Below are 8,329 nucleotides of genomic sequence, written 5' to 3' on the forward strand. Positions count from 1 at the left end.
CTTTCCTCCGTGTGACACTGCCCGACCACAGCATCACTTTCCTCCGTGTGACGCTGCCCGACCACAGCATCACTTTCCTCCGTGTGACGCTGCCCGACCACGGCATCACTTTACTCCGTGTGACGCTGCCCGACCACAGCATCACTTTCCTCCGTGTGACACTGCCCGACCACGGCATCACTTTCCTCCGTGTGACGCTGCCCGACCACGGCATCACTTTCCTCCGTGTGACACTGCCCGACCACGGCATCACTTTCCTCCGTGTGACACTGCCCGACCACAGCATCACTTTCCTCCGTGTGACGCTGCCCGACCACAGCATCACTTTCCTCCGTGTGACACTGCCCGACCACGGCATCACTTTCCTCCGTGTGACGCTGCCCGACCACAGCATCACTTTCCTCCGTGTGACACTGCCCGACCACAGCATCACTTTCCTCCGTGTGACGCTGCCCGACCACGGCATCACTTTACTCCGTGTGACACTGCCCGACCACAGCATCACTTTCCTCCGTGTGACACTGCCCGACCACGGCATCACTTTCCTCCGTGTGACGCTGCCCGACCACAGCATCACTTTCCTCCATGTGACACTGCCCGACCACAGCATCACTTTCCTCCGTGTGACACTGCCCGACCACAGCATCACTTTCCTCCGTGTGACGCTGCCCGACCACAGCATCACTTTCGTCCGTGTGACACTGCCCAACCACAGCATCACTTTCCTCCGTGTGACGCTGCCCGACCACAGCATCACTTCCTCCGTGTGACTCTGCCCGCAGAGCCAAATGTTGAATCAACATTGTTTCCACATCATTTAAAAACAAAATCAATGTGATGACATTGAACCAATGTGGGAAACTGATTGAATTTGCAAAAAGCTATCAACGTAAGGAATTTCATATTTTTTTCACCAAACATTTAACCTAAATCTAATGACATCATGAAATATTTTGTTGATTTCACATTGAATTCACATTAGTTGAAATGTAAATCAAAACTAGACATTGAATTGACGTCTATGCCCAGTGGGTGACTGATCTGAAACCAATCAGTTGATTGGTGGAGGTTGAAACAAATGGAGCCACTCTCTCTGTTAGTTCCTGTCTGTGGGCCAAGGTGACTGTGTTTTAACATTTTGATCTAAGAGCAGTGTCATTCCTTAAAAACAGGTATATCGATCTACCTCTGCAAACAATGCTGAGTCTCAGAGCAGAGGCCAAAGTGAGTCATATTTCACTCTAAAATGACAGAGTTCGGTTCTGAACAAACTGAGTAAAAAGACTATAAAAAGTGTCTTAACCCCACTTGGTGCCTCAGCTACAAGCACTCTGCACATGATCAAAAAACCATTTATATGTCAGGGCAAGAGAAGGGTACAACTTCTTGGAACTTCTCATCTGTTGCCCAATATTGCCTAACTGTTGTGCTGTTGCCTTCGGGGTCGAGCAGTCTGGTAGCAGTTGCTCTTTCTCTAGTCACTTCTCCATGATGTTTATCAGTGACCTCCTGTTCACCTTACTCAACAGACCTGGGTCATGTACTCTGTTACCCTTTTCTCTCACAGTAACTTTCCATTCACAAAGTTCCGCTTCACCCTTCATTGACCCCTAACATGTTTGTTTATTGTTCATTTAACATAATCAATTAGTTCTAATGTGGTGACAGGAAGAAGTATATTTAAGCAATAAGGCACAAGGGGGTGTAGTATATGGCCAATATACCACAACCACCTGAGGAGATTTATTGTTATTATAAACTGGTTACCAACGTAATTATAGCAGTAAAAATACATGTTTTGTCATACCCGTGGTATATGGTCTGAAATACCATAGCTGTCAGCCAATCAGCATTTAGGGCTTGAACCACCCAGTTTATAATTCAAGTTAGAACCCAACAATCACATGAAGAAGAGTTAAAGGGGCACTTCAGATTCTTCAACGAGCACAGTTCCGTGTCGTCTTCAGTTACGGATCCTTCTGGAAGACATATACTGTGAAGAGCAGACATGTCTTTCTTGTGGAATCTATCAGCTCCATTACATCTATTCTGTTAAAAACGTTATACCTGCATTATTTTCATGGATTGATTATATTTCCCCTGACAGTGTGATTGTATTGAAAGCAATGTGATTCATGGACATTTTGTTACCATGTCCACTGCTGCTTGTATTGAAAGCAGTGTGATTGATGGACATTTTGTTAGCATGTGCACTGCTGCTTGTATTGAAAGCAATGTGATTGATGGACATTTTGTTAGCATGTCCACTGCTGCTTGTATTGAAAGCAATGTGATTGATAGACATTTTGTTAGCATGTCCACTGCTGCTTGTATTGAAAGCAATGTGATTGATAGACATTTTGTTAGCATGTGCACTGTTGCTTGTCTTGAAAGCAGTGTGATTGATGGACATTTTGTTAGCATGTGCACTGCTGCTTGTATTGAAAGCAATGTGATTGATAGACATTTTGTTAGCATGTGCACTGCTGCTTGTTTTGAAAGCAATGTGATTGATGGACATTTTGTTAGCATGTGCACTGCTGCTTGTATTGAAAGCAATGTGATTGATAGACATTTTGTTAGCATGTGCACTGCTGCTTGTATTGAAAGCAATAAGTAAAAACAGAAAAAGAAAGCATTATGACAGTCCTTTTTATCCACTGCTTCTGTTCTAAGAAGGATATATTCCACCTCATCTAAAGCAACTACACGTTACATGTAAACAAATATTACCTTCAGCCTCGAAGCAAAACTGTATCTAGTTTGAAATATGCTTCACTATCAGTGTAGCCTGGGTACCAGTCTGTTTATCTAACATTCCACTACTTGTACTGCATGTCATTGCCAAATATGGTTTTTTTTTAATTAGATTTTGTGCACAAATATTTAATTTTTAAAGCCTGCTATATTAAATGAAGTGCCCTTCAATAAAGACCAAATGGAACATTCAATAAATCAGTTTTTTATATATATATAAAGTCTTGTTAAAACTGCCATTGCTATTTACTTGGCCATTATCTGCTGTTTTGTGGTGGGAAACTGAGCGGGTCGAGCATAACACGACATCCCTGTTACCCATTGAAAGACAGGCTAGAAACACTTATTTTATTTAACCTCTTGAGATGGGAAACATTTTTTTATTAAGTTGAACATGTGCTCTTTATGAAAGAATGTTACATTTATGTGAAATCTGGAGGGAAAAAATCTGGAAGTTACATACTGAAACAACAATCATAAAGAGTCGTTATACCGCACTGAGCCAGGACAAGTGACGAGTGTTAGGTCAGCGTGTGGAAGAAAGATTTCTTATCTTATATTATCTTATCTTACCTTTTCATGTCCATAACGTCCTTGTCAAGGTAATTAAAACATACAAATGATTGACCATTTACTGGAATATAGAATAGAAAGAGTTTCACTGCAGAGATTCAAACATCTCGTGTCAACCTTCAGTACAGGTCAGTGATTCACTATTTAACAGGCTGTGCATTTGTATGACTGTCTTTGGACCAGGCTTAGTAAGACCTGGATCCTTGTTGAAATAAGACCTTTCTTGACTAAGTTACTTCTAATCTTAAATGTGTGAGGTGAACCTTTGCCACCGTAAGACGAATGGAGAAATAGAAAGTCACATTTAGAACATTAGGACAGAGCTGAATGATGTCATTGCGCTTCTGTATTACTGTTATTGGAGCAGGAACAGTTAGTCCTGGGTTCTTGTTGAAATCTCTTGTATCATATTTGACTGATTTCTGTCTCGTTTTTAGATATGGGGTGTGATTGTGAGAATAAGAAAAGATGGCTGGTTGGTGTTTTTGTATCTTTGGTGTTGATCATCTCGTTGATCGTCTGTCTTTACTATACAGTGATGAGTTATTTATTCACTGTTCATTTATTATATTATACATATTTAACTGTCATTGATTGCCCTCGATCAGTGTTTACCAAACTCTATTACAAGCACCTTCATCGTGGGGTAGGCAAGCCAAGGCTCCATCATACAATCCATCCTCACCACTACTGCTGTATGCAAATGTGATTTCAAGCACTGGACTGTTTCCATTAAATAATCCTCTGGGATGTAGGGACCTGGCATGTCTTTATTTGACACTATGAAATGTTGTTTTTACAGTTCAAGCCGTTCACACTGGACATGGCCCCAGATTCTGTTGATGACAAATATGATGGTTGCACAACGGAAATGTACACTAAGGCGGCCAAGTATCTCCAGGAAGAGAGAAATTCAAACTCAAAGTTCAATGAAGCCTGGAAGATAGCCAAACAAAAAGCAAAGTCACCTAAAAGTGGTCTGAACAGAGAGCATTCCATTGCTATGTATTTGTACACAAATAACAAACCCAAAACCAAATCTAAATCACAATCCTTCTACTTTGACTTCAACAAAGCAGTTAGAAATGGCAAATCACTGTTTGGAAAAACATTCCAGTACCTTTTCCTGCACTTCTATCTGACTGATGCCATTCACATCCTTAAACTAAGTCAAACAACTTGTAGGACCACCTACTGCAGAACTGTGTTTTGATCAGAGTGTTGTTGACAAAGAGATCCGTTTCGGTTCTTTCACCTCAAGCTCTCAACTCAAAACCTTATACACTTTCTGTAACGTTTCCTGCTTTGAGATCAAAACATGTTTCGGGGCTAACCTGACATATTACTCTGCCTATGCAAATGAGAGTGAGGTTTTAATTCCACCCTATGAGGTATTCAAAGTCACTTAAGTCCAGAAGAACCAGTGGTGTGAGGTTGTCTACAAGGTAGAGAGCACTAGATCTCAGAGCGACCTGAATTGTAGATTGCTAAATGGAGTGCAATCAAACCAGAGAGGTAGCTTTTTTTCCATTCAGCAGAATATCAGATAAGCCTGCAGGCTTCATAATGCTCTATTTTATGTTCATATTTACTGTATATTACTGATCATTCCCCAGCAATGTACAATGATACGTCATCTGAAACAAAGAAAACAGTTCCATCTAATTTGTGCTTTTACAAAAGTACAGCTCTCAGATCAATAGTAAGAGCCTGTTGAAAACCTGCATTGCTTGCTCAGTTAAGATTGGTGTTTTATTTTCCTGACATTGTACAGTTCATCTGTGGATAGAAAAAAGAATGAGGCTTAACATGAATTGCAGCTTCTTTTGAAACCAACAAAGAAAAACATTGAGAATGAATACATGAATACTGACACTTTTTATGTGCTATTATGCCTATGCATTAGATTTGAGATGTGATACGTTTTACACTTGTCTTGCCTGAAAGAGAATAAACAATAGGGAATTGAAGGGAATCAGACACACAATAGAACGACAGACAAAACATACACAAGCCAAACAACAAGAGGTTGTACCCCAATTTTATTTATTCTCATTCATATTAACAACTTTATGTTGACTGTTGGATGGAGACTGAAAGAAATATAGAGAACAGCAATATCAGCTAACAGAGATGTGATGGGAATCAGCAGGTAGTTCCTCAGAGTTAGTAGAGGAGAAGAGTACAGGCATACTGTGTGTGTGTGTGTGTGTGTGTGTGTGTGTGTGTGTGTGTGTGTGTGTGTGTGTGTGTGTGTGTGTGTGTGTGTGTGTGTGTGTGTGTGTGTGTGTGTGTGTTTTATTGTTATAACAGCAAGGCTCAATAGTAGTCCTGTTTAGAACATTGAAACACATTATAGCTGTTGAGCACAGAGGCATAAAAAATATGTGTTCCTCTCACTCTATGTTCATCACTCTGCAGAAGGGAACAGGAATGTGTTTTCAGTGTATTAAATGGTATCCCAGACAGGATCAATGGTATCCACCTCCATGAGTAAAAAGCATGACCGATGCAACAAACTATCAAAGTATTTTTCCGTCATCACATCTTGTTTGATACATTATTCTATTAAAAGATGTGATTTCAATTCAGCAACACTCTATACATGCTTTGTGTTGGCTTGACTTTTGTATATACATTTTCACATTTCAAACCACCACACGTTTGTTTCAAACTGTAACAATGGTCGCACAATGATATCAGCATTTCCTGTTTACGGATTTCAAACATCCACTTTGAAATCCCCTGCCCATAGTCCAGTTCTCTGCCTCACAACAATGGCAATAAAGCAGTGAATCCTTGAATCTCCAGACCTCAAGGGGTTGAACTGTAGAAGCTATAATGGAATATTTCCTGAGAAACCAAAATTAAAGAGAAGTTTGGAGGACAAGGATGCCATGGATGACTGGAGCTCCAGGTTACAGATGTGGGTTGGCGCAAGGCCTCTCGAGAGATGGCTAACTTTTTTTTCTCCCAACCTTCAGATCGACTTCTCTGTTCTGCACTGGACGGTGGAGACCTAGAAAACATCCACCCAGACAGAGAGCAGACAGACAGGTAGGCAAGCAGACAGACAGACAGACAGACAGGTAGCCTTTCAGCCACTTCATTCTCTGTCGGTTCTCGATCCTTATCCAACCGCCGGCCTGGCTGTTGAAAAGCTGAAAGAAGTCCTGTGCTCTCTCAATTCCTGGGTGAGTCGGCTTTTGTTAGCTGCTCTTTTCCTGTGACCAGTGCCCCCACAATGTCAAATCTCAGTAGGGTTTTAGATTAGAACACTGAAGAAAGGGGACTGGGGACTGACATAGAAATAAATAAAGATTGCAGAATGTCCATAGGTTCCATTGACATCATCATGTCAGCCATATTGGACTGGACTCTATGGTGACTGAGCAGTAGGAATGATCTTTGACACAGAGATGAGATGGGGATGAATTGAGATTGCTTTAGGATGAAGGGTATCAGAGATAAGTTTTAAGACAGCTGGTTCGACTTAGCAGTTATGGATAAAATGTCATCAATCCAGTTTCAATTTAAAAAAAGAATTAAACATACACTGAGTGTACCAAATATTAGTAACACCTTCCTAATATCAAGTTCCACCCCCTTTTGCCCTTTAGAACAGCCTCAATTCGTCAGGGTATGGACTCTATAAGGTGTCGAAAGCATTCCACAGGGATGTTGGCTCATGTTGACTCCAATGCTTCCCACAGTTGTCAAGTTGGCTGGATATCCTTTGGGTGGTGGACCATTCTTGATACACACTGGAAACTGCATGAAAAACCCAGCAGCATTGCAGTTCTTGACACAAACCGGTGTGCCTGGCACCTACTACCATACCCTGTTCAAAGACACTTCAATCTTTTGTCTTGCCCATTCACCCTTTGAGTGGCAGACATACACAATCCATGTCTCAATTGTCTCAAGGCTTAAAAATCCTTATTTAACCTGTCTCCTCCCCTTCATCTACACTGATTGAAGTGGATTTAACAAGTGACATCAATAAGGGATCATAGTTTTCACCTGGATTCACCTGGTCAGTGTATGTCATGGAAAGAGAAGGTGTTCTTAATGTTTTGTACATTCAGTGTCTGCACATTCAAAGGTGCTATTTCTCTTCTAAACTTGAAAATGTACAACACATTCTTAATCCGGAAATTAGCAGTAGTTTGGATGTGTGTTTTTTTTTTTTTTATAACAGATGGTCATTTAATCATAGAAGTGTCTAGAATTAAATGGCTATGGTTGCAGGAAAAAAAGGGGCATAATATAACATAACTCTAACCCTCACCTTAACCCTCACCTTAACCAAACCCCTAACCTTAACCTAACTACAACCAACTAAGTTTAACATGGGTTCGCTGGTCAGTCATGTCCCTTTAGTTTTTCCCAGATACAAATGAATGGCTTTGTTGAGAACTCAATCCTTGGATTTGTTTCTCTATTAAACTGACAGTGACACAAAGTAAGGCTGGACAATAGTAGCTACTAACAGATAACACAGAAACACAGAGCTCTACTCCAGTAGGCTATACAGTAGCAGGCAAAGGTGACAGAGGGCTTCAGGTTGGACAATACATTTAGTTGAACTACGTTCGATACTTAAAGCAGGTAAAATAGGGTGAAATGTTGTACATTGAACAATTCACGCAACAGTTTCCCAACACACATTGGCAATCAAAATCCATCAACAAGAGGATATTCCACTCTCTTCTCTTTTAAGCATTTCAAGGACACATTTTAAAGGAAATGGTTTTCTTGTATGTAGTGTACGACATAAACAATGATGGTGACTAGTCTGTTGCAGTCAAAAAGCACAAAGGAACACCAGGAAAGAACCAAGCACTGTTTATGTCCAGTGACCCTTAGAAACCATGTCACGGGCAACATTTTATAACCTTATATCTCTGTCCATGTCCTCAGTCCTCGTCCTCATGTTGTTTTTCACTGAGGAGGGGCTGTGTCTTTTCACTGGCTCCGTCTTTCCCTGGAACCACGG

The sequence above is a fragment of the Salvelinus namaycush genome, chromosome 3, assembly GCF_016432855.1.
Source record: "Salvelinus namaycush isolate Seneca chromosome 3, SaNama_1.0, whole genome shotgun sequence".
Classification (NCBI taxonomy): Eukaryota; Metazoa; Chordata; class Actinopteri; order Salmoniformes; family Salmonidae; genus Salvelinus; species Salvelinus namaycush.